The sequence below is a fragment of the Leptonychotes weddellii genome, chromosome X, assembly GCF_054177405.1.
Source record: "Leptonychotes weddellii isolate Sample4059 chromosome X, ASM5417740v2, whole genome shotgun sequence".
NCBI lineage: Eukaryota > Metazoa > Chordata > Mammalia > Carnivora > Phocidae > Leptonychotes > Leptonychotes weddellii.
In genome coordinates this window covers 38,853,770-38,861,663 of record NC_138385.1, presented here as the reverse complement: position 1 = coordinate 38,861,663, position 7,894 = coordinate 38,853,770, and the positions used below count along the sequence as shown (strand labels likewise).

The 7,894-nt window shown below is 43.6% G+C and overlaps 1 pseudogene across 1 annotated transcript in view; it reads left to right on the top strand.

Moving 5' to 3' along the window:
• Positions 1 to 7,894, top strand: part of LOC145717809 (delayed-rectifier potassium channel regulatory subunit KCNS3-like) — a 73,411-nt pseudogene that overhangs the window by 12,751 nt on the left and 52,766 nt on the right. Inside the window, exon 2 of the transcript XR_014141246.1 lies at positions 980 to 1,159. The product of XR_014141246.1 is annotated as a delayed-rectifier potassium channel regulatory subunit KCNS3-like (transcript). The remainder of the gene's footprint in view (positions 1 to 979; positions 1,160 to 7,894) is intronic.

Genomic DNA, 7,894 nt, shown 5'->3' with positions numbered 1-7,894 from the left:
CCTCTTGCAGCAATTGAAAATGGTGATGGGCATCTACACTTATTTACTTGGATAAAATTCAGCATACAATCTTAAATGGGGAAAATAGGCTATAAGAGCACATGCTATACTTTTTATAAAGAAAAAGTATATATTTAAATTATCTCATGTATAAGCTTTGGCGTATACTCTGAGGTTAATAGAGTCCTATAGGTGTTAGGTTAATGGGTAATTTTACCTGCTTTTTACTCATCTGTATTTTCTGATTTTTATATAATACACAACAAGAATTTTTGCATAATTTACCAAGAGGAAATGGATGGGCTTGGGCTAAGCATTAACCTAACACCTATAGAGTCCTATAGGTGTTAGGTTAATGGGTAATTTTACCTGCTTTTTACTCATCTGTATTTTCTGATTTTTATATAATACACAACAAGAATTTTTGCATAATTTACCAAGAGGAAATGGATGGGCTTGGGCTAAGCAGACCGGTCAGTAGCATTTCAGGGAACCAGAGCAAAAGTATAAATAGAGGCTCACATATTGATGTCTAGATATTGGAAGGTATAAATTAAAATTTTAATAAATAAATATTTAAATAAAGCTGTAAATGTACGTGTAAATGTTTGAAAATTTAAATCTTATTCACCGTTTTAAAAGTAAAACTGTTGTCAATTCTATTATTCAATGGCCACTAAATTTCTAGTGGAAAAAAATGATGTCATACTTGTGGTAGATTCTGCAATCTGCTGCCCTAATCCTCCTTCAGGAATAAAGAGGTTAATTTACTTGCTAGGAGTGCTGCCAACAGACAGCCCTCAGCTGTCATCCCTTTTCAGGAACTGCTTTAACTGGAAAGTCACCTCCCCCAAGGTCATACCCTCTTCCTGGGGGTACTTCCATCTGATGGCTGATTGACATGGCCCTTCTTGCCCCAAAAGGGACAACTTAACTTCTCCCTCTGTCCAATCCTGCTTCCTTCTCTTCCCTTCCACAGATTTTGATCTCAAGAGCATTCCCTAATAAAAGCCCTCATGCTGAACTCTGAGTCTGCTCTCCAGGAAGCCAACCTACAACAGTTGGTATGAGGAGTAGTTCAGGAAAGCATACACTGTGATGAAATTTTGGAGATGAATCACCTTCTGCCCAGCTGGCAATGAGGACCCCGTCACTGATGGTAGGTGGAGTAGATAAGCACCTGGGACAGGTGACAGAAGAAGTGTTAGAGCTTTCACTGATGGCAAACTGGGATGGCACTGCTGGAAGGGAAAGCATTAGCTGGTTCTATGTAGCAGAATTTTGAGAAATAGGTGGGAAATATTCAATATAAGGAAGGCCAGAAAATTGGGTAGCTATTTCTATGCTTGGTTGACTTCTAGGAAAAAAAATAATGAGAAGCCAACTTAAATTATTCAACAACTAAGTGCTGTATGTGAAAGCCAGAGGGTATCATTCGTAGCATATAAAGAGGCCCTCCTCTTTTCCAGGTAGAGGGTAGAGAAATCTGAGGACCAGGCCCAGGACTTACTGAAAGCAAGCTTCAAAGGAAGTTAAAATCCCAACCAAGACAAGTCTGCTATGCCAAGATCAGAGCCCTGGTTAGGAAGGCATGGAACCCTGGCACATGGGATGGGGGCTTCTGGATTGACATCCCTAAAAATCTTGTATCTTCAGATTTTCCTGGACACCTTGAGCATTCAGAAAGGTCCCACTCCTTCCTATTAAGGGCTAGTGCTTCACCTTGCTTGATCTGCAGAGCCCTTTCTCCTGTAAGATAATATGCATTTCCCTCAGAATCTGCCCCACTTCCCATCTTGGCCACTGGGCCTATATATAAAGTTAAGTCACAGCATAGCTTCACTGGGGATATGCTGGGCCTAAGTAGGAAGGAAAGGGACTACCCCAAGAAGAAGCTATAGGACCTAGCCAGCATGTACTAGCAGGTGCTGAGGGGGGAGCACGGGACTGAATTCTGAGGGCCTTGATCAGGGGAGCTGGAATATAAAATTGAATAAGGGAAAATTAATTGTTTTGAGAGTTCTCTCCCAAAATACAGTATTTAACCCCTCCCCCCGGGAAAGACCCCAGGAGATCAAGTGAACTCAATACTAGAATGGCTTCTCAGAGTGTGGGGGGTGGGGAGGGGGAAGAATTAAGTGAAGTATAAATGCCAAAGTTGTCATAGCAGACTGGGGAAAAAGGACAAAAGGCTCAGGGAAGTGGGAATGATAGAATAAATATATTATGTATGTCCAGAAAACCCTCTGGAGGACTAGGTTCTGCAGGAGGACCCAAAAGGCACACTGTTCGCTCAAGCTACAAGGAATGCACTGGTGAGAGGAATGGCAGCGTTGCTAAGAAGTTCCGTGGTGGCTTGCCTCTGCAGGCCAGGGCTCAGAGTAGGAGAGGATGTTAGAGGATGAGGATCACTGATAGGAACGGTGATGTCCTGAAACAAGAGAGGCAGGATGACTGCACATAACCGTCAGAAGTCGGGTGGATGCGAATATCATAATGCACTGCAGGGTAAGGGTGAGAGGCGGGGGGCCTGATCTGCAGAGAGCTGTGGGGATGGTTAAGAGGTAGTTAGTAGATTATATATAACAATATATAATATATGGTCAATATAACACAGTGCCCTGGGGAAAATAAGCAGCCAACAATCTGTACTCAACGTGAACAACCAAAAGAAATCAAAGAAATATATCACAGTGCCCTGGGGAAAATAAGCAGCCAACAATCTGTACTCAACGTGAACAACCAAAAGAAATCAAAGATGGTCAGGAGTCTGAAGGACGGTGCCTCCATAAAAAGTCACAATTCCTTGCTCAGCTTCTGATCCTAAGTCAGTTTTTGAACCAGGGCGCACTGTTTGAAGGAGAGGCTGAAGGAGAGGCTGGGGTGCCCAGGAAGAAGAACCCTATAACATATGTGTAGTAATGATTTGTCTAGTCCTTCTATTTATGCATGTAACTGTATGCAGGGGAAAGAGGAATACCCAAACATTTTGAGGCCCAATGGACACTGGTCATGAGTTGATATACCCAGAGACCTAAAATGTCATCATGTCCCCCTTCTTAGAATAAGGGCAGATGGGAGCCTGGTATTAAATGGACTCCTGGCCTGTGTTGGGTTCAGAGTGGCTCCACTGGGTCCACAAGCCTACCTGATGGCTATATTCTTGGTCTCTGAATGTATAATTGGAATAGACGTTTCGGTAGTTGGTACAAACCCCATATTGGTTTCTTGACTTGTGGAGTCAGAGCTATTTGTAGATGAAAAGCAGAAGTTTCTGAGACTGCCCTCACCTTCCTTGGCCAAGATAATGAATGAAAACATATAGCGTCTTGGGGAGGACGGCAGAAGTTAGTGCCACCTTTGAAGACCTAAAGATCGCTGGGATGTGGCCCCTATCATATCTACATTTAATACACCAGTTTGGGCCCCTGCACAATGTGGGCAGAGCCTGGTACATGACAGACCATTGCAAACTCAACCAAGTAGTGATACAAATGCAGCCACCGTGTTAGATGTAATATCTTTGCTAAAGCAGAATAACATGACCTTAGATACCTAATAATTAGCTATTGCTTTGGAACATGTAGTTTTATATCCCTATCAGAATAAAATATCAGAAAAAGTTCATGTTCATATAGGACAAGAGTATACATTTATAGTTTTTCCTCAAAGGTCTACAACTCTCCTGTCCTCTGTCATATTATAGTCTGGAGATAGCTGGACCATCTGAATATAATACTAGTCCACTATGTTGATGACATCATGCTAATTGGACCAAAATGGGTAAGAAGTGGTTAGTGGGTTGGAGGCCTTGGTGAGATACATGTACTCCCCATGATGGGAGATAAACCCTAGTGCAGGTTTTAGAGTTTGAATGATCAGGGGGGTATGCCAGGAGATCCCCACCAAATTAAAGGACAAATTATTGCATTTTTCACCTTCCCCACAAAGTAGGAGACTCAATGCCTGGTAGGCTTCTTCGGGCTCTGGAAACAGCACATTTCACACCTGGAGTTACTGTTTCTACCCATATACTGGGTGACACAAACAACTGCCAGCTTTGTGTAGGCTCCTGGGTGGCTCAGTCGTTAAGCGTCTGCCTTCGGCTCAGGTCATGATCCCAGGGTCCTGGGATCGAGCCCCGCATCGGGCTCCCTGCTCAGCGGGGGGTCTGCTTCTCCCTCTGCCACTCCCCCTGCTTGTGTTCCCTCTCTCGCTGTCTCTCTCTCTGTCAAATAAATAAATAAAATCTTAAAAAAAAAACCAAAACTGCCAGCTTTGAGTGGAACCTAGAGCAAGAGAAGGTCCCATAGCAGGTCCAGGCTGTGGTTTCAAGTAGTCCTGCCACTTGTGCCATACAATAGACAGACCCTATGGCATCAGAGATATCTGTGTTGGCAAAAGATGCCACATGGAGTTTTTGATAAGCCCCAGTGGGAAAGTCAGAACTGAGTCCAGAATTTAGGTTCTGGAGCAAACTGTGCCATATACGGTGGAGAATTATATATCTTTTAAAAACAGCTCCTCACATGCTATTGCATCCTGATAGAGACGGAATGCCTGGCCATAGGACATCAAGTGACCATGCAGCTAGAACTGCCCATCATGAACTGAATGCTGTCACATCCTCCAGGGTATAAGGGCGGGCAGGCCCAGCAACCAGAAGGAAGTTTTACACACAGGATCAAGCACAGGCAGGACTGGAGAACACAAGCACCTACACAATCAGCAAGAGTGGATCCTTCATGATAACAGATTCTCCGCGGATGCACTAGCATCATTCATTCACCAATCACCTGTGGCCCCCTGGGAGATCTCTTTTTTTTAAGATTTTATTTATTCATTTGAGAGAGCGAGAGAGCAATAGAGCGAGAGAGTGAGCACACAAGTGGGATGAGGGGCAGAGGGAGAAGCAGACTCCCCGCTGAGCAGGGAGCCTGATGTGGGGCTCCAGGATCATGACCTGAGCCGAAGGCAGACGCTTAACCGACTGAGCCACCCAGGCGCCCTGGGAGATCTCTTGACAAGCTGACTAGGAAGGAAAAGCCCAAGCATTGTTCTTAGATTGGTGGGCTTGGTGTGTGGGTATCAGCAAGTATAGCAACTCTGGCCTGAGAAAGGCATGGTGACCAGGAATGAGGGTCTGGGTCATACCACCAGGCAAACCACCAAAACCTTAAGACTGATGGGGATCTATAATTCTTAGTGGGAGGGGAAGTGATTATTTGCTGCTTTGAGACCAGCTGCAGTATTGAGGGTGGTAGTTTGTCCTAAGTTTCTCCTAGGAAGAGAGGCCCATCAGACTCCTAGAAGAGCTGGTCCCAGAACTTAGTGAAGCGGATCTGGGAGGCACAAAGGTGGACTGTGGTGGACACTGCAATACCTTGCCCAGAGCTCCCTTTAGCAATCGAGGCCTTATTACTTCAGTTGTTAGGAATGCTGCCATCAGAGAGTCCTTGGCTACCGGCCCTCTTCCGGGATTGCATTAGCTGAGAGTTATCTTGTTTCAGATCACATCCCATTCTCAGGGTGGCCCACATCCAATGACTCATTGATGCTGTGTATAAAGGCCTGGCCCTCTTGCCCCTAACTGAGATAGTTTTGGAGTTTCATTCTGTCTTCATAATTCAGTCTAATGTATGCTGAGGCATTCCATTGATAGTGGGCTAAAATTTGATTTCTCCCTTTTTTCATTCCTGCTACTTTCTTCCCTTTCCTTCCATAAGTGTTGATCCCAGGAGCACTTCCCAATAAACCTTCTATACTCTAATCTTTGTCTCAGAATCTGCTTCCTGGAACAGCCAATCTGTGACAATGCTTTATGCATGTTATATCTATCTATCTATCTATCTATCTATCTATCTATCTATCTATCTATCTATCTATCTAATCTATCCACCCTAAAATCAAGAGTAATATGAGTTGTTTAATATTGTGAAATGTTCATTAGCCTCTCTGTGCAATTTTTGCAAATACTGCACTAATTTTTTATTACCTCTGGAGCCACAGACTGGAAAAGAGACAGGCAAGAAAATGGGCACTATTGGGGAATGATAGTTTGTTCAACAGAAACCTATTGCATTCATGTATCTGAGAAGGCTTTGACAAGTTAGCTTGTTTTTTTCTCTTCCATAAGTGCTTCCACTGCTTGAATCTTCCCTGCCTTCTGAAATCATGTCTGTCTTTTGGGTCAGCAGTGGCACAATCCACAAATGGTCATGGCATTTGGACACAGTTGCCTTTTATTTAGAAGATAGAGGGAGACAGATGTGGAGAAGCATGTTCCTGGAGCCTGAACAGTACTAGTCAGAGTGCAGATGTTTAGGGTTATAAGTTGCACCGTGCCAACAATAAGCACCAGATCCTGTGTGACACGGGCACCCGTGTGTGTGTGTGTGTGATATACAGGACCCTTCAAAACATGGGATTTAGAGAGGGCCCCTCATGCCCAGATCTAAGGGTAGGGCTGAGGCTAGGATAGCAGTGGATGACATTCAGGTCCCGATTCTTACTCTAATGTTGTAGCAGACTCAGGGCTCAGGGGTTGGTTTAAGGTTTTGGGTATAGTGGCCTTGCCGGGTCATGCACATATGAGGAAGAGTTTAACATCACTTTTTGAAAATGAAAATGCTGTTCTTCTTGGGAAAAAAGCCCATTTCCGGAAAACACATAAACCGATTGACCCTTAAGGCAGTGTAGTATAGGGGAGAGAGTGAATCTGGAGCAGAGGATGAGGCAGCAAGAGTATTAACATTTCTCTTCCCCTTTTAGTTTTCAAATACCAGAGTACAAAGAACACTCTGGTATTTCTTCTTATAAGGACACTAATCCTATCAGATCAGGGACCCACTCTTCTTTTTTTGTAAGATTTTACTTATTTATCTGACAGAGAGAGAGAGAAAGAGAGAGCGAGAGCACAGTTTATTTTTTAAACTCCTCAAAAGGAGTAGATTTGAGAGGTAAAGGGAATGAATCTACTTTAAACTATCTGAATTTGAGGTGCCTATGGAACTTTTTTTTTTTGAGAGAATCTTTTTTTTTTTTTGAAGATTTTGTTTATTTATTTGACAGAGAGATAGAGAGCACAAGGAGGCAGAGCGGCAGGCAGATGGAGAGGGAGAAGCAGACTCCCCGCTGAGCAGGGAACCCCATGCGCGGCTCCATCCCAGGATTCCGGGATCAGGACCTGAGCCGAAGGCAGACGCTTAACCGACTGAGCCCCTCAGGCACCCCCTTATGGGATTTTCAAGAGGAGATGTTCAGTGTTTATTTGAAAAGTGTGGATCTAGAGCTCAGAATAAAGGTCTGACTAAAAATATGTATTTTAGATGATAACTGAAGCCAGAGAGTGAGTCAGGTAGCCCCAGCAAGGGATACAGATTGAAAAACTGAGGACAGAATGCTGAGAAGGCTCAATACATGTGGGACTTTGGCAGAAAGGAGTGCAGAACTGAAATGGAAGATACGGCCTCCCATCAATATTACAACACGTATCTCTATACATTCTTTTTTCTTCCCTTTTAAAAAATTGTGGCAAAGTACACAAAACATTTGCTACCTTCACCATTTTTAAGTGTACGGTCCATTGACATTAAGCACATTCACATTATTGTGTAACCATCACCACCATCCATTTCCAGAACTCTTTCCATCTTTCCAAACTGAAATTCTGTACCCATTAAACACTAACTCTCCACGATCCCCTCCCTCAGCCCCTGGCAACCACCATTCTACTTTCTGTCTCTATGAATTTGACTACTTTATGCATTTGATTTCCTCATGTAGTGGAATCATACAATGTTTGTCCTTTTGTGACTGGCTTATTTCATTTAGCATAATGTCCTTGTATTAGTCCACTTGGGCTGCTAGAACAAAATACCACAGACTGGGTGGT